The sequence below is a fragment of the Bos indicus genome, chromosome X, assembly GCF_029378745.1.
Source record: "Bos indicus isolate NIAB-ARS_2022 breed Sahiwal x Tharparkar chromosome X, NIAB-ARS_B.indTharparkar_mat_pri_1.0, whole genome shotgun sequence".
NCBI lineage: Eukaryota > Metazoa > Chordata > Mammalia > Artiodactyla > Bovidae > Bos > Bos indicus.
This window is the reverse complement of record NC_091789.1, coordinates 47281560-47301374: the sequence shown is the minus strand read 5'-3', so window position 1 is coordinate 47301374 and position 19815 is coordinate 47281560. Positions and strand designations below refer to the sequence as shown.

Genomic DNA, 19815 nt, shown 5'->3' with positions numbered 1-19815 from the left:
AGCCCAATCTATATCATTGGTATCATTATCTGCTCCCAAACTCTCTAGTCCTATTTCCCACTGGGCAGTGTGGCACGGGAGTCAACACATGTATCCTGAAACTAGAATGGGCTCAAAACCTTGCTCTGTTACTATATTAACTCTATGACCTTGGGCACATTACTTAATCTTCTGTGCCTCAGTTTCTTCATTTGCAAAATTGGGCTATTATTAATAATATGTACTCATAGGGGTAAATATATGTAAAACACTGAGAATAATGCCTTGCACAGAGTCTGTTATTATTATTATTATTTCTGTTGTCATTGTTATTATTCCTTCACATCTGTTACTTGCTCTAGGTTTCATGTTTTCTTTAATATCTACATACCATGCTGACTCTTTTTTAAAAAATGTTTTTGCTTGTGTTAAACTCTCTACATGCAACATAATATTTTTTCCTGGTTTCCCAAACATTATCCATTTTAAAATGACCATTTCAATTCTGATCTCTTATGTGGGACCTTCACAAAGCTCTCCTTTTGATAATTTCCTTTATAATTACTACTTGGACCCTGCAGTTCAGCTTTCAACTCTCTGCTGTTTGGTGTGTGCTAATGTTGTCTGCTCTGCTGATATGAAAACTTTTTGACATGTGGGGCAATGTCTTGTCTATTATATTGTATGTTTTACAGCCTCTAGTATGTTTCTAACTTAATAGGTGATTGATTCGTATCAATGAACCTGTGCCTAAATTTGATCCTTTGATAAAAGCATTGGTTAAATCACATCAAGAATCGCTCTCACATATTCTTGCTGATTTTACACTAATTAGGAGCAGTTCTGTATTTGTGGTAGAATGTCATTTAAAGGTCATTTTTGTTCATGCTTGGACTTAGAAATCAGTGTAAAATGGTGTTTTACATAAAGTTCATGTACATCACTGAACCACATTTCCTAAACTCTCATGAAGATAGGGTGAATTATGAGAAGAACAATTTTAAAATTTTACTTCAGAAATTTCCACATACACACAAAAGTAGAATAATATACTCAATTCCATGTAACTGTCACCCAGTTTACACAATGACTTCTTGTTGTTGTTCAGTCGCTTAGTAGTGTCTGACTCTTTGCAGGCCCATGGACTGCAGCATGCCAAGGTTCCCTGTCCTTCACTATCTCCCCGAGTTTGCTCAAACTCATGTCCATTGACTCGGTGATGTCATCCAACCATCTCGTCCTCTGTCATCCCCTTCTCCTCCTGCCTTCAATCTTTCCCAGCATCAGGGTCTTTTCCAGTGAGTTGGCTCTTGGCATCAGGTGACCAAAGTACTGGAGCTTCAGCTTCAGCATCAGTCTTTCCGATGAATATTCAGGGTTGATTTCCTTTAGAATTGATCACCCAATTTACACAATGATTAACATCTTTCCAATCTTGTTTCAACTATCCCACCCATTTTTTTTTTAGCTTGGAATGTAGAGGAGAAGGAAATGGCAACCCACTCCAGTATTCTCGCCTGGAAAATCCCATGGATAGAGGAGCCTGGCAGGCTACAGTCCATGGGGTCTCAAAGAGTTGGACATGACTGAGTGACTTCACTTCACTTCACTTCATATTAAAGCAAATTCATCATATTTCATCCATAAATAGTTCAGTATGCATTATTAACAGTTAAAGACATATAAAAATATATTTTTAAAGAACCAATAAATAGTTCTCAATACTATGCTAAAATCATCAAATCTTTTCTTTCAATCTTACAACTTTAATAATGTAACTTTGCTCTCTTCTACTCCAAAGAAATAAGTAAACCTATAAAAATAGTTGTTCCTAGTGGATGATAGGAATATATGTGAAACATGAAGGATATTTTACTGTCTCATCTGTAATCTTTGAAGTACAGCAGAAACCTTGTTTTGATAGGAAACACTGCATCATGATTTCAAAGTGATATATTACTATAATATTCAAATGGAAAGTATTTATTTCATTTGAATATCCTTTCAGCTCTACGATATTTTTGGATATGTTAAGTTAACTGTAGAATGGGCCATTCCAGGCTCATAATACAATATAGCTCATCAGTCTATTTTAATAAGGCCATTTTTCTGGAAAGTTAGCACCTGATGCCTTTAATGATTAGATGACACTATTTCACAAGTGATTGTGATAGCATTCCCTCCTAAACTGATCATAAAGTACACCAAAGGTGTAAAGGTAGATCTTTAAACATCTATTTATCTTATTCAGTTTACTAAACATTGTCCATACAAATGGTACTCATTGGCTTATAAATGAAAAAGTTATGTTTTGTTGTATTTTTTTTATTTTGTGGTAACTTAGTTTATTTTATATCAATTATATCTCAAATAAGTGATTTTAAAATTTACAGTGAGATACTACTACATCTGTTACCAGAGCGGGCTCCCTTCCAGGTGAGAGTGGGCTCTTGTCTAACACTCAGAAATGAATTGTCCAAGGAGACACATGTACTGACAAAGCAAGATTTTATTGGGAAGAGGCACCTGGGCTGAGAGCATCAGGGTAAAGGAACCCTGGAGGTCTCTTGAGTTTTAAGGTAATGGGGTTAGTTTCTGGGTTGTCTCTGGCTACTATGCTTGTGCCCCTATTTGGTGTGACTCAGGGTCTTTCCTGTTGGCATATGCATCTCTCAGTCAAGTTGGATTCTAGCATGAGGGTTTCTGGGAGGCCCACAGGACATGTTATTAATGGCTGATGTCTCTTCCCTCCTTTTGGCCTCTTCTGAATTCTTCTGGCTGATGGTAGCTTGTCAGTTTCATGTTCCTCATGGGGACTTACTGTTGTGAGCAAACTCAAGCAAGCAGTTATTATCATGCCTGGCCAACGTGCGTAGTTTTGGTCAATGGTTCCCTAACACATCTATCATGATGGTTAACATTAAAAAAAGAAGCAGACCATATCAAGTACTAGAGAGGATACAGAGCAGTTGGAACCCTTCTATACTTCTGATTGGAGTGCACAATGGTACAGACACTTAGGAAAACTCCTGGACAGTTTCTTATGACGTTGATCATGCACTTACCAAATGTGACAGTAATTGTATTTACCTAAAGGTTGCCTGGAGAACCCCAGGGACGGCAGAGCCTGGTGGGCTGCTGTCTATGGGGTCGCACAGAGTTGGACATGACTGAAGCGACTTAGTAGCAGCAGCAAAGGATGTAATCCCATCCCAGGTGGAGCAGTGATAAAGAATCTGCCTGCAATGCAGGAGACGCAGGTTAGATCTCTGGGTCAGGAAGATACCCTGGAGATGGGAATGGCAACCCACTCCAGTCTTGCCTGGAGAATTCCATGAACAGAGGAGCCTGGTGGGCTATAGTCCATGGGGTTGCAAAGAGTCGGACACAACTGAGTTCACACACACACACACAAAAGATGTGAACTTATATTTACCTCTAAATGTGTACACACATTTCAACAGCTTTATATAATTATCAAAAACTGGAAACAACTCAACGTCCTTGTTCTTCAACTAGTCACTGGATAAACTGGAATATTACTCAACTAAAGTGAAGGAAAAATTACTAATATAGCAAACAACACACACACATTATGTGCATGTTTCATTATGCAAAATGAAAGCAGCCAGACTGAGACGATTTTATATTATATGATGACTTGTGTGATATTTTGGAAAAGGCAATGTTATAGAAATAGCATACAGATCAGTGGTTGGAGGGAGAACCTGACTTCAAAGATCATCATAATGTAATTTTGGAGAGTGTTGGAACTGTTCTGTATCTTGATTATGGTGATGGTTACATATCTGTATTCATTTTCAAAACTCATAGAAGTATACTCCAAATTATACACTATGTTTAATTATACTATATGTATATTTTAAGTGTGAATTAAAATGTAATTAAAATATATTTAGCTAGGAATACTGGGATACATTTGTATAGCACAGGGAACTCAATTTGGTGCTCTGTGACAACCTAGAGGGGTGGGACGGGGAGGTGGAAGGGAGGCTTAAGAGGGAGGGAATGTGTGCGTGTGTACACACTAAATTGCTTCAGTTGTGTCGGACCTTTTGCAACCCTATAGACTATAGCCTGCCAGACTCCTCTGTCCATGGAATTCTCCAGGCAAGAACACTAGAGTGGGTTGCCATGCCCTCCTCCATGGGATCTTCCTGACCCAGAGATCAAACCCGAGCCTCCTGAGGCTCCTGCATTGCAGGCGGATTCTTTACCACTGAGTCACCAGGGAAGCCCTGAGGGAGAGGATATATTTATACTTATAGTAGATAACATGTTATTGTATAGCAGAAACCAACACAACATTGTAAAGCAATTATACTCCAATTTAAAATAAATAAAATACATATATTTAGCTAGGAATATTGTGTGGTCCTGTCAGACAATTGACCTAATGTATCATATGGGAAAGTAATTAAATCACATTTACAGACATATGCTATCAAATGGCAAGTTGATTAGATCACATTATCTAATGTATACAATCATCTTCTAGTAGCTATGAACAAAATATAATCAAATGAAATAGAAATGAAGCAGCAATACAGGCTAAGATACAATTGTAGCAAGAAGATTTGAAATATTAAAAGCCTAAATATGATAAACATTCTTTTTGATAGAAAGATACAGGAAAAAGGTTAAGCAACAGCTTTTTTGCCTTTTCATACTGTTCATGGGGTTCTCATACTGTTCATGGGATGAGATGGTTGAATGGCACCACTGAATCAATGGACATGAGTTTGAGCAAACTCCAGGAGAAAGTGAAGCCTGGCATGCTGCAGTTCATAGGATCACAAAGATTGGGACATGACTTAGCGACTGAACAACAACAGCAGCTTTAAAAAAAAAAATACTACATACAGTAGGGAATAAAATAATGAGTATAATTGATAAAATATTTTACTGAGTTCAAAGTTTGCACCATCACTCACACATACTAAATATAGAAGAAAGACATATGTGAAAACTGGGTTTGATCCTTGAGTTGGAAAGATCCCCTGGAGGAGGGCATGGAAACTCACTCCAATATTATTGCCTGGAGAATCCCCATGGACAGAGGAGCCTGGCAGGCTATAGTGCATGGGGTTGTAGAGTCGGACACAACTGAGCAACTAAGCATAGCGCACAGGTAAAAACTGATGAGTTTTTCTAAACTCCAATTAATGAGTCTGAGATATAATAACATACTATTCTTGTATGGAATATACATTGCATAAATGTGATAGAATTTTCTCCCATGTACCTACAAGCCATATCATATTTTCTTTCTTTACGTTACAATTCTGAAGATAATTGTGGATAACTTACATATGGGTAGGATCAGTGGGACAATGGTGATTCAGAAACATTGGAAGCTGCACTCTGTGCATGCATAGGACTTTCACACAAAATGGAAAAAAATTTCTGCTCCTACAAGACCTTTCATCTTGCCAATCAGCCATGCAAGATGGGGTGTGTTTTGTTGTACTTTTAAAGTTACAATTTAATAGGACTCTGGTTTGAGCAACATATAGTTTGTAAATCTTAAGGCAGCAATGTTAAATAAGGAGGCAGTTATGAGAATTATTAGGAACATGCAAGTTTCTTACAACAACCGTTGGATAGTTCTGTTGTGTAAACCTAAGCCAGACACTTATGAGAAATAAAACTGAGGAGTTAAAGTTGTTAATAACTCATGCATTATACCTATAGTTGGGACATCTATATTGTTTATACTCATTTCCTTACAGTTGGGGTGAACTGTACAGATAGACAGATGTACACATCCCCAGGAGTAGCATAAATCCATGAAGGCAACATCAGCTATCACTGACTGGAGTGAAATGTACCTGACTGCCTGTCAGTTCTCTTTGTAAGTTAGGGTTCAGTGAACTCCCAGTTTGGAATCTTCTAGGATGAACCGAATTCAAATAAAAACTGCCCTGTAGGCAGTTAAAGCTGAACTATAAGTCTGTCTTTCAGTGATTTTTGTTCTGATACTTTTCTTCATATTTGTAGCTACTGCCTCTGTGAATATTTTAACTTTGCAGACATTTTGGCCAATAAACTGTTCAAGTCTGTGTCTTGATTCCATGCCATTAGTTTGTATCAAAGCTTGCATGTATTCCTATGGCTTTTATTTTCTTTTCATTGTGTGAATTGGACTAAAGCAATGCCATTCTTCAAAGTGAGAAGGTTTTATTTGGAAAATTCCTTTGAAATGACTTTATTATAGATTCTAGAATTGCCTGACTAGTCATTTCTAGAATATAATTCCCAAGAAATTTCTTCCAATAAAGTGAATTATGGATTGGTAGCACATATTTTTTTCCTTGAATGGCAAACAGAGGAAAAAATAAAGAGGATTTTAACTCCAATTTTGAAGAAAAATTGTTTGGTTTGGTGGTCTGAAATTCAATCTATGATCATGGGTGCTTTGAGTAAAAGAAAAATTCAGGACTGCTGTTTCTCCCCACCTCATTTTTCAGGCCCTGACAATGTTTTTTTTTTTTTTTAAATATTATGAGAATATACATTCTGAGTAATGCTTACCATGAACATTTAAAACACAAATGGCACATCCAAGGTAAAAATAAAGGAAAGCAACTCAATGGCATTCTGTCAGAGAGTTGAATTTTATGGTCTCATGAGAGTAATTAGAAAAGTCAACCATGAAACTATCAAAGCTATGCACAACACAGGGCTGAGAAAATGTTTTCCAGTAGATCTTTTAATCTACAAACTTTAGGTCACATTTCTTTGTGCTTATACATGTTAGGTATATTTGACAGATAGGCTAGAAAATGGAGAGTCATTATTTATATGGAAAGCCAAGGCCATGATAGGCAGTCGGCTTATCCTGTGACTAGTTCTACAACCTATGGTTTGGTTTGGTTGCTAAGTCATGTCCGACTCTTGTGACCCCATATACTGTAGCCTGCCAGGATCCTCTGTCCATGGGATTCTCCAGACAAGAATACTAGAATGGATTGCCATTTCCTTATCCACGGGATCTTCCCAACTTAGGGATCAAACTTGAGTCTTTTGCTTTACAGGAGTGTATTGCAGGAGAATTCTTTATCAACTGAACCACAAAGTAAGCCCTCTAAAACCTATAGCAGTCACTGATTCCACTTAGCCTCCATTTTCTAATCAAAAAAGGGCAACAATATCGATTGTTGTCACAGCAAGATAAATGTAATTGGTGTGCAACTGTCATGAGATAGTCAGCAAAATTACAGCTAATTTTATTGTTGAGATGAAGAAGAAGGAAATAGAATTATGGTACCATGATACCAGAAATTATCATGGAATACCTATCTATTGATTTACATTGTTAAAAGAATCATTAAATAAAATAGTTTAGAGACAGTCTTGAAGATGACCATTTAAAAAGAAATTAGTAGCTTTTGGTCAAAACAGCAACAACAATAACAAGAAAACTAGAAATCACAAAATTTTGACTTTGAGGAGATAGTAGCACCAGGTAGGAAGCAATATTATGTAGTAAGAGAAGAAATCATTAATGATTTAAAGTTTAATGAAAAAGGTATATTCCAGCAGAAAGAGGTAAGATGCTTTGGTTTTCTTGACAGTAGCACTATCCACTACATTCAGTTGGTTTTCACTGGATCAAACCCACTGGTTTGCAGCTACTTTCCCAGTTTTAATACAGGGAGTCCTGCATCCTTGGCAAAGTACTCTGTCCAGGTCAAAATGGTCTTCATTTTGGTCTTCATGACATTGTCTTGGTCTTCACAACACTGACTATGAGTTGGTCAAGATATGCAGTGGTGAATGGAAGTTCATAAGGCTTTTCATCTTCATAGTTAAGGCTGTAATTTTATTCTGTTGTTGTTGTTGTTCAATCGTTAAGTTGTGCCTGATTCTTGAAACCTTATGGATTGCAGCACACTAGGCTTCTCTGTCCTCCACTGTCTCCCAGAGTTCGCTCAAATTCATGTCCATTGAGTTGGTGATGCCATCTAACCATTTCATTCCCTGCCACTCCCTTATCATTTTGGCTACAATCTTTCTCAGCACCAGGGTCTCTTCGTATCAGCTGAACAGGTATTGGAGCATCAGGATCAGTCCTTCCATTGAATATTCAGGGTTGATATCCTTTAGGATTGACTGGTTTAATCTCCTTGCTGTCCAAGGGACTCCTAAGAGTCTTCTCCAACACCACAATTTGAAAGCCTCAATTCTTCAGGTCTCAGCTTTCTTTATGGTCCAACTCTCACATCTGTACATGACCACTGGAAAAACTACAGTTTTGACTATATGAACCTTTGACATCAAAGTGACGTCACTGCTTTTTAATACGCTGTCTTGGTTTATCATAACTTTCCTTCCAAGGAGCAAGCGTCTTTTAACTTCATGGCTGCAGTCACTGTTTGCAGTGATTTTGGAGCCCAAGAAAATAAAATCTGTCAGTGCTTCTATTTTTTCCCCTTCTATTTGCTATATAATGATGGGACTGGATGCCATGATCTTGGTATTCTGAATGCTGAGTTTTAAGCCAGCTTTTTCACTCTCCTCTTTCACCCTCTTCAAGAAGGATTTTTGTCCCTCTTCACTTTCTGCCATTAGAGTGGAATCTTTTGCATATCTGATGTTGTTGATATTTCTCTCAGCAATCTTGATTCCAGCTTGGGATTAATCCAGCCTGGTATTTTGCATGATGTACTCTGCATAGAAGTTAAATAAGCAGGGTTGTTTACAACATACAGCCTTGTTGTATTCCTTTCCCAATTTTGAGCCAGTCTATTGTTCCATGTTTGGTTCTAACTGTTGCTTCTTGATCTGCAGACAGGTTTCTCAAGAGACAGTTAAGGGTCTGTCTTTAAGAATTTTCCAGTTTGTTGTGATCCACAAGGTCAAAGGGTTTAGTGTAGTCAATGAAGCAGAAGTGGATGCTTTTCTGGAATTCTCTTGCTTTTTCCAAGATCCAGTGGATGTTTGCAATTTGATCTCTGGTTCCTCTGCCTTTTCTAAATTCAGTTTGTATATCTGGAAGTTCTTGGTTCTTGTACTGCTGAAGCCTAGCATGAAGGATCTTGAGCATAACCTTACTAGTGTATGAAATGAGCACAATTGTAAAGTAGTTTGATCTTTGGAATTGCTCTTCTTTGGGATTGGAATGAAAACTGACCTTTGCCAGTCCTATGGCCACTGCTGACATTTCCAAATTTGCTGGCATATTGAGTGCAGCACTTTAACACCATCATCTTTTAGGATTTTAAATAGCTCAGCTGGAATTCCATTGCCTCCACTAGCTTTGTTTGCAGTGATGCTTCCTAAGGCCCACTTGACTTCACATTCTAGGATGTGTGGCTCTAGGTGAGTGATCACACCATTGTGGTTATCTGGGTCATTAAGATCTTTTTTGTATAGTTCTTCTGTGTATTTTTGCCACCTCTTCTTAATATCTTCTGCTTCTGTTAGGTCCTTACCATTTCTGTCCTTTATTGTGCCCATCTTTGCATGAAATGTTCATTTAATATCTCCAATTTTCTTGAAGAGATTTCTAGTCTTTCTCATTTTATTGTTTTCATCTATTTCTTTGCATTGTTCATTTAAAAAGACCTTCCTGTCTCTCTTTGCTATTCTCTGGAACTTCGCATTCAGTTGGGGATATCTTTCCCTTTCTCCCTTGCCTTTTGCCTTTTTTTTTTAAATTCCTCAGCTATTTGTAAAGCCTCCTCAGACAACCACTTTGCCTTCTTGCATTTCTTTTTCTTTGGGAAGGTTTTGGTCACTGCCTCCTGTACAGTGCTGTGAAACTCTGTCCATAGTTCTTTGGGCACTTTGTCTACCAGATCTAATCCCTTGAATCTATTAATCACTGCAGGTATATAATCATGAGGATTTGATTTAGATCATACCTGAATGGACTGGTGTTTTCCCCTACCTTCTTCAATTTAAACCTGAACTTTGCAATAAGGAGCTCATGATCTGAGCCACAGTCAGCTCCAGGTCTTGTTTTTCTGATTGTATACAGCTTCTCCATCTTTGACTGCAAAGAACATAATCAGATTTCAGTATTAACTGTCTGGTGATGTCCATGTGTACAGCTGTCCCTTGGGTTGTTCGAAAAGGATATTTGCTATGATCAGCCTGTTCTCTTGACAAAATTCTGTTAGCCTTTCCCCTGCTTCATTTTGTACTCCAAGGCCAAACTTGCCTGTTATTCCATGTATCTCTTGACTTTCTATTTCTGCATTCCAATCCCCTATGATGAAAAGGACATCTTTTTTTTTTTTTTTTTTTTGGTGTTAGTTTTAGAATATGCTGTGGGCTTCCCAGGCGGTTCAGTGGTAAAGAATCCACTTGCCAGTACAGGAGATGGAAGAGATACTCATTCGATCCCCGAATCGGGAAGATCCTCTGGAGGGGGAAATGGCAACCGCTCAAGTATTCCTGCCTAGAGAATCATGGACAGAGGAGCCTGGCAGGCTACAGTCCATGGGGTCACACAAAGTCGGATACAACTGAGTGACTAAGCATGCACACTAGAAGGTATAGTAGGTGTTCATTGTACCAGTCAGTTTCAGCTTCCTCAGTTTCAGTGGTTTTGGCATAGACTTGGATTACTGTAATGTTGAATGGCTTGCCTTGGAAAGAACCGAGATCATTCTGTCATTTTTGAGGCTGAACCCAAGTACTATATTTTGGTCTCTTTTGTTGACTATGAGGGCTACTGCATTTCTTCTAAGGGATTCTTGCCCACAGTAGTAGATACAATGGTCATCTGAATTAAATTTGCCCATTCCTATACATTTTAGTTCAGTGATTCCTAAAATGTCAGTGTTCACTCTTGCCCTCTCCTGCTTGACCACATCAAATTTACATGGCAACCCACTCCAGTACTCTTGCCTGGAAAACCCCATGGACAGAGGAGCCTGGTAGGCTGCAGTCCGTGGGGTCACTAAGAGTTGGACACAACTGAGTGACTTCACTTTCACTTTTCCCTTTTCCCTTTCATGCATTGGAGAAGGAAATGGCAACCCACTCCAGTGTTCTTGCCTGGAGAATCCCAGGGATGGGGGAGCCTGGTGGGCTGCTGTCTCTGGGGTCGCACAGAGTCGGACATGACTGAAGCGACTTAGCAGCGTGGACATAACATTCCAGGTTCCTATGCAGTATTGTTCTTTACAGCATTAGACTTTACTTTTACCACCAGATACATCTACAACTGAGCAACGTTTCCACTTTGGCCTATCCACTTCATTCTTTCTGGAGCTATTAAGTAATTGCCCTGTGCTCTTCCCCAGTAGCATATTGGACACCTTCTGACCTGGTGTGGGAGGGTGGAGGGAGGGGATTCATCTTTAGGTGTCTTATCGTTTTCCTTTTCATACTGCTGACCAGGTTCTGCAGGCAAGAATACTGGAGAAGAAATGGGTTGCCATTTCTTCCTCAGGTAGACCATTTTTTTGTCAGAACTCTTCAGGACAGGTATATTTTCTGGTAATGAAATACCATTTTTACAATTTTGTATTAAAAGTGTTTGCTGGATAGGTGGACACAGCACCTCTTGTGCTCTCTAGTGGATATTTCCAGAAGTGTTAGGATGGGATTATGTCACACAGAAGTGAGACAGTGATCTGGAGATGGTGGGGGAGAATGTGAATGATAATAAATGTCTCTGTTCGGTTCAGTTCAGTTGCTCAGTCATGTCTGACTCTGCGAACCCATGAACTGCAGCACGCCAGGCTTCCCTGTCCATCACCAACTCCCAGGGCTTGCTCAGACTCATGTCCATCAAGTCGGTGATGGCATCCAACCATCTTATCCTCTGTTGTTTCCCTCTTCTGCCTTCAATCTTTCCCAGCATCAGGATCTTTTCCAAGGAGTCAGTTCTTCGCATCAGGTAGCCAAAGTATTGGAGTTTCAGCTTCAGCATCAGTCCTTCTAATGAACATTCAGGACTGATTTCCTTTAGGATTGACGCCTAGGAGAAAACACGTCTAGAATAAACATTTAGGAGAAAGAAAAATACCAAACTAGTCTGCAAAGAGATTTTGAATTTCTCCCCTTACTTGGCAGTCCCGCCCTACCCCTGGGGTTAGGGTGCGGAGCTGTTAGGACGTGGGCCGTGTTAGGATGCTAGTGGGGAAGGAGTGAGGTGCAGGCGGAGCTGGAATCCTGATATCCCCTTCCCCCACCTCCTCGCCAGCCATGAAATCCCACCTCCGACTGCCCCGCCTCCCTCCCCGAAGGCTAATTCAGGAGACTTGCAGCCTATAGCCCGGCCAGGTCCTGTGGCTGCAAGTGGAGCAGCTGCTACATCATCAGTGCTTGTGATACCAGGATACCCTTCTGTTCCTCAGTAAGAGTTATGGCAACGTGCTCTGTGATGACATTGGATGGCATCATCTGTCATCCAGTACATTGAGAGGAATGAGTTCTCCTACCAGGTGATGAAAGGCAACTTGCCCCTCTGCAGCCATGCCAATCCAGGTGAGGTGCTGATCCTCAGGGGTGAGGATGGGGGTGTCCACCGGGAAGTGGTGCAGCATTCCTCCATGGAGTCAGTGGTCCAGTGGGAGAATGAGGGCCATGTCGTTCAAGTCTCTTAAGAAGTTCCTGCTGGGCATGGCTGTTGACTGTGCTGTACTGTGCTTAGTCTCTCAGTCATGTCTGACTCTTTGTGACCCTATGGTATGTAGCCTGCCAGGGTCCTCTGTCCATGGGATTCTCCCAGCAAGAATACTGGACTGGGTAGCCTATCCCTTCTCCAGGGGATCTTCCCAACCCAAGGATCAAACTGGGGTCTCCTGCATTGCAGGTGGATTCTTTACCTGCTGAGCTACCGGGGAAGCCTTCGCTACTCCAGTTCAAAGCTCACCCTATCCGTGGGTGATGGTTTTGAGCTCCATGAAGCATAGCCAGGATGCTTTTGATATCATTATCACCAACTTCTCAGACCCTATGGGCCCTGCGGAGAACTTCTTCAAGAAGTCCTGTTACCAGCTCATGAATAAGTCCTATTACCGGCTCATCCCTGAAAGAGGATGGCATCCTTTGCTGCCAGGGTGAGTGTTAGTGGCTGAACCTGGACCTCATCAAGGAGATGCTGGTAGTTTTGCAAATCACTCTTTATGGGCATGGCTATGCTTCGTGCACCATCCCCACCTACCTCAGCAGCCAAATCGGCTTCATGTGCATTCCTCTGTGTGAGCTGAGTAGTTTCAGTTGTATTTGACTTTGCAACCCCATGAACTGTACCCTGCCAGGGTCCTCTGTCCATGGAATTCTCCAGGCAAGAACACTGGAGTGGGTTGCCATGCATTTCTCCAGGGGATCCTAAATTGGCTTCATCCTGTGTGGCAAATATCCAAGCACCAACTTCTTGGAGCCCCTGAGGCAGCGGACACACAAGCAGGTGGAACAGATGCAACTGAAATACTACAATTCTGATGTGCACTGGGCAGCCTTCATCCTGCCTGAGTTTGTCCGCAAGGCCCTGAATGATGTGTGCTGAGCCCAGGGGCCACTGCTGCCGCAGCTGCCCATGACCTCTGTGAACAGTGAGCCTCCAGGGTACCTGGACCCCACCAGCCCTAGAGAAGACTCCTGCTGGCTCGTTCCCCAACCCAGCGTTACAGGCTGCAGAATGATGCCTGGCTTGCCCTCGTAGATGGAGTGTTTTTCTGTGTGGCGTTCAGCTTCCAAGCTTATACCAGATGCCTGCAGCACCACCTCCGCCTTCGGTGACCCCTCACTGATTAAACATGTGTATCTAGAACAGCAATGAGAACAAAGTACTCTGCAAATATTAAGAATTCAACACAAGATATTTGTATACTGGCTATTTTTGAGTATGCAAGAGCCTTTTTTGGGGGGGAGGGATGAGGCTTATCCTTTGGGCTCCCTGGTGGCTCAGAAGGTAAAGAATTTGCCTGCAATGCAGGAGATCTGGGTTCAATCCCTGGGTTGGAAAGATCCCCTGGAGAAAGAAATGGCTACCCACTTCAATGTTCTTGCCTGGAGAATTCCATGGTCATGGAACCTGGCCACAAAGAGTTGGACACAGCTTAGTGACTCTCTCTGTCTCCCTCTCTCTGTCTCTGTCTCTGTCTCTCTCACACACACACCCCTCTCTTCTAAGCCACTAGTAGCTGAGAACTTCACAGTACAGTTTATGTCTTGGAAGAGGAGAGAGTAATTTGATGAGCTACAAATTAGCTATTCATTAAGAAGCTAAAGCATAAATTAAAGGTAAAGTAGTGGGTCATAGCATAGTATATTTGAACCCAGAAGTTGAAATTGGGGCATAAACGGTCTTCCTCACACTATTCCCTTCCTTCACTTAAAGTGAATCTCTTGCCTGTTATCAAAAGAAAGGCAGAGCTCAAGAAAGGGAAAGGAGAAACAGAAGAAAACCACAAAAATGAAACAGTCAAGAGTTGTTCTGAATGCTCTTCATTCACTCAAAATTAGTACAGTGAAATTCAAACCCACTGAATAATAATCATGGCCCCATTTGCCTAGATTTCAAGTATCTTAAGCTGGAGTAGGTATGTGTTATCTAGTACTCATGAGCCATGTGATGGAGGTAGAAATAATCCTGTTTGATAAAGATAAAAGATCTTGAAAAGGATTTTCTAGAGAACAGGCCCATTCTAGACTTTAAGCCTGCCTGAGGCTCCGGAAAACTAAATGTAAAATGTTGTGGTAACATACTTGGTCATGTACAGATCTGTTATATAAACACCCTCAATTAATTTTTGACTCACTTTTTATTTTCTCCCAAATTTGTGTAATAGTGCCAAATGCATTAACATTGTAACATTTATGCCTAGATTCTGTCTTCTTGGCTTTTTTTTTTTTTAAAGGGAAGCAGAAGGTAACAGTGGTGGGACTTGGTAATATTTTCTACCTAGGAAGAGTCTCTCTGACCCTAGCTAGTTTTGAAAGCTGATATGCCTCCCAACTGGCTTCCCAGGTGGTGCTAGTGATAAAGAACCTGCCTGCCAATGCAAGAGACATAAGAGATGCAGGTTAGATCCCTGGGTCCAGAAGATTCCCTGGAGAAGGGCATGGCATCCCACTCCAGTATTCTTGCCTGGAGAATCCCATGGACAGAGGAGCCTGGCAGGCTATGGTCCATAGGGTTGCAAAGAGTCGGATACGACTGAAGTGATTTAGCATGCACGCATGCACGTCTCCCAACACCTACTAGGTGATCTGCCAAATCTGAAATTTTTTCACTATTCAACTATCTGTTTTATGATGTACAGTTTGCCTGCTACATCATTGGATCTTGCCTTTCTTTATGGAACTATGAGAAGATCTATATTTCTTGCCTGAGATGTAGGTATATATAACTTTATATTGGCTTAGAAGTTGATGTAACAGTAGAGATTATGAGCTATAACCATTTTCCCCACTAAGTACTGGTAATCTTTCTTGGAATGTGGAAGAGGAAAACTCCTTGATTCATTCATCAAATAGGTATTCAAAGCATGACCACTACATGCTAAAGGGTTTACAATTCTAGAGTGCATCTTATAAAGTTTTTTGGTATTTAGAGATATAAAAAAAAAACTTTTTAAAAGTTTATAATGTTAAAACTGCAGTAATGCCAGAAATCAACACCTACTCAAAATTGCTAGTCAAACTTTGTCAATAAAGGGAATTATATTTTATAGTATAGTATTTAAAGGAATTTAGATAGAAATTATATATAAATGACATGGATGTTTGTGGGGTTGTGTTTCAGTTCAGTTCAGTTCAGTCACTCAGTTGTGTCTGATTTTGTGCGACCCCATGAACTGAAGCACGCCAGGCCTCCCTGTCCATCACCAACCCTCAGAGTTCACTCAAACTCACGTCCATTGAGTTGGTGATTCCAGCCAGCCATCTCATACTCTGTCGTCCCCTTCTCCTCCTGCCCCCAATCCCGCCCAGCATCAAGGTCTTTTCCAATGAGTCAACTCTTCTCATGAGTACTGGAGTTTCAGCTTTAGCATCATTCCTTCCAAAGAACACCCAGGACTGATCTCCTTTAGAATGGACTGGTTGTGTTTAGGTTTTCTTATATTTTGGGAACAGATAAACAGTTTCATAGAATTTCTATGTTGTAAAAATAGCTGAAACTAAATTGTAAGCTTCAAAATTGTCCCAGTTTTGCTTGACTGAAAGGAAATGTGATAAGGGTTTGTATGTAGAGTCCATAAACCAAGTTATTAAACATATGATTAGCAAGACAAAGCCATCTAGTTCATGTTCCTATTGATAGATGATGTTTATTAATTCTCCACTGTATGCTAAACTTTAGGGCTTCCCTGGTGGCTCAGTGGTAAAGAACCTGCCTGCTAGGGCAGGAGACACAGTTTAGATCCCTGGGTCGGGAAGATCCCCTAGAGAAGGAAATAGCAACCCACTCCAGTATTCTTGCCTGAGAAATCCCATGTAACAGCAGATCCTGGCAGAGTACAGTCCATGGGGTCACAAAAGAGTTGAGCATGACTTAGCAACTAAAGCAAAAACAACAATGCTAAACTTTAGGGAACATTCTTTTTGAAAAAACCTTCAGTCAGAAAATGGACAAAAATATTTAAATTCAGCTATGAATGCTAGATCACTGTGGGTTTGGAAAAAACCACTATACTATCTATAAATTCACTAAATGAAATTTGTACTACCTTTGGTTAGACAATTAGTAGAGAAGAAAATAAGTGAGAACTTGGATTTGGGACACTCTGGTAATTCATGTGACCTGATTAATCTCTTACACAGCACTCATTTAAATAATTTGCTCACACTAATTTTAGATCTCTAAATTGCTCATACTTTGTGTGTAGAAACTGATTATGATTGTCATATCCATGAAGTTCTACAGAACTAAGAAACTTCAACTCAGATCTCAAAATTAGTAGGCATGTATTAATTTGAAATCTGCTTATCTTAAAGTAGCTCCAATGGTTTGAATGTATGCAAATTGATAATATTGTGTGATTAATGAAAGGAGCTACTGGTGACTACTTCAGGGATTGAAATAGCTGAAAAGGGCAAAAATAAATCCATTCTGTTTTATTATAGTAGTTTTGGGGTACCATTAGAGGCAGAGATTATTGAACTGACCATTCTAGAATATAAAAAATATTTTTTGTGCTAAGACCATTGAGTCAGCAGTGTTTCAGTGGTTTCTTAAACACACAAACAAAAAACCAAGCAAGAAATACATATTTAGATGCATGTGTGCCTGCTCAGTCATACCTGACTCTTTGAGACCCTGTGGACTGTAGCCCACCATGGTCCTCTATCCATGGGATTATCCCAGCAAGAATGCTGAGGTGGGTTGCTGTGCCCTCCTCCAGAGGAACTTGCTGACCCAGGGATTGAACTTGCATCTCTGCCACTGCAGGTGAAGCCCTATGTTTAGGTGACCAGAATCCAAAATCATGTATTGAATTAGAACTATAAAGAAAACCTATTTAATTTTCCAGCTATCTTAGTAGAATGTATTGAGTAAGCATTAAGGATTATTATTATTATTACCACCACCATCATCATCATCATTAATTGTGTTAAAAGGAAACTTTGGGAGGTATAAGTGACCTGCTGGCAAGGATTATCCACTCTGGAGCGTGCAGTGGATCGGTTTTGCTCTCAGCAGTAGGCAGCATTATAATCAATAGAAATTGCCCATATGGGGTTTAAAAGACACTGTGATAATTAAGTTCACCAGAAAGACACAGAAAGTTTTGGAGCTTATTGTAAACCATGACTCTCTGAACCTTCCATAGATTTCACTGACTGCAGTGTCTAAATCGGAAGATAGAGAAGTTTTTTTTCCCATGCTCAGCAAAAACTGTTAACTGGCTTTTGTGTGGGGGGTATAAATAAACATTCACTTAGTGTTTCTCATATTCTACTGAGTCAATATTAAACTGCTCTTCTCTATTTTTGTTAATAGTCATCATCATCAAAACGTTTGTTTGTCTTTGTAAAGATTTTCCCGTATGTCCATGGTTCAGTTAAACATTCTCTGCCATCTAGGAAATTATAGCTTAAAATAGTATCAATACTTCACCACTTTATGTCTCAACAAACCTTTTTTTTATCAAAGTTCCCTGAAGGCCTTGACCTTTACATAAATAAGAGTAGAAAATGGGTTTGCAAAATACAAAAATGTGCTATTTTTAAAAATCCCACAAAGTACCTTATTTGTTGCTGTCATTTGAGAACAGGGCAACACATAAATTTAGCATATCTAATAACTTTTCACACAGAGAGGTTACAAAGACCTGTTTGAGCATCAAGGGAATAACCCAGAATAAATACCTAAATCAGTGTTTCTCAAATGTCATTGATGATATCAGTCTTCCTACTAAATACTCCAGGTGATTTTGATACTTACAGTTCACTTACTGTTTACTGTGCTTTGAATTATACCGCTGTAAGTGACTTAGCAGCAGCAGCAACCTCCATATTCTTGGTCTAACAGCAAATGCCTTTCCATATTAGAATTCAGAAACTTTGAGAACTAAATGGATTAAATATCCAACTTTCAGATCTTTAAATACATTATTTCACTCAGTTCTAAGGAAACTTTTTAGTTTGATGGATTTCAATCTTCTTAATAATATCACCTACTCTGTAAAATACAAGTGTAATCCATTTTTCCACAAAACCTGTCTGAGGAAGTGTTTGTGTGTGTCTCTTCTCTCTGGCTCAGTGCTAAAGGATCCGCCTGCAGTTTAAGAGGCATGGATTTGATCCCTGGGTTGGGAAGATCCCCTGCAGAACGGAATGGCTACCCACTCCAGTATTCTTGCCTGGAGAATCCCATGGACAGAGGACCCTGGCGGAAGGGGACTTAGTGGCTAAACCACCTTCTCTCTCCAAATGACCTTGACATCAGTATGTTCAAGTGGCTTATACCATTTCTGAGTTATTAAGGTTTGGCTTAATACTTTCTGATTAGCCACGATTTCAATGTATTTGCTTTAAAGAGGCTTTTGTAAGTTGTATACATAAAGGAATTTTTTACCGTGCAGAGAAAGATATTATATGTAAATAAGGCAATATTCGTAGCATGACAATCAAAGATACTTCAAGGAGTGGGGCATTGGATTATGTACTTAGTTGCCAGTTATAGATTATAGGAGACTATTATGTGAAAATATTATTTACCTAGAGTTGACATAAAATATGTCAGAAAAATTTTTAAAAGAAATCTCAATTTGTTCACTGTATGAAAAAAGGAATAGACCATAGCCCACTTCCATGAAACAATTGCATTAGTAAGGGGAATTTTATTTTTAAAATAAAAAAGACAGACTTTTAAAAAAACTATTACTATTTACTGTACTTTAAACAGTTCTTCTATGAAGGTCTTTCTGGTATATTAAAGACCTGTTCCAATCAAAACTATTCTTTACTGGCTGATGAAATAATTATACTAAGTTATCAAGAGACTGTTCCTGACTTCCCAGGGTAAAATTTCTTTCTTTAGCAACCACAGATTGACATGCTTCACTGTTCATTATTCATCATTCTTTTGCTTCCTCTGCTTTATAGGCTGGATCCAGAAAAGTCTCCTTGGAGACTTTATTGCACATGCTTGGACATCTTGATGATGGCTATGGTTTTTTATTTTGTATTGCTTTTTTTGTTGTTTTGTTTTTCTTACTTGTCAGAGGGTCATTTGACTAGAACTTAATTAGTTTATGTTTGTTCTAGATAGTCTTCAGAGGCTGAGTCACTTCTCCAATTTCTGTTGTTTTTAGTTTTGTTTGTGTGTTGGTTGCTTTTGTCTGTGGCTGGAGAGGTCTTTCTGAAATAAACAACTCACTGAACACAAAAGCAATCAATCAA

General features: G+C 39.7%; 1 pseudogene; it reads left to right on the top strand.

Annotated features, from left to right (window-relative positions):
- Positions 1 to 12184: 12184 nt before the first annotated feature.
- LOC139181182 (spermidine synthase pseudogene) lies at positions 12185 to 13471 on the top strand (annotated as a pseudogene).
- The last annotated feature ends 6344 nt before the right edge of the window (positions 13472 to 19815 follow it).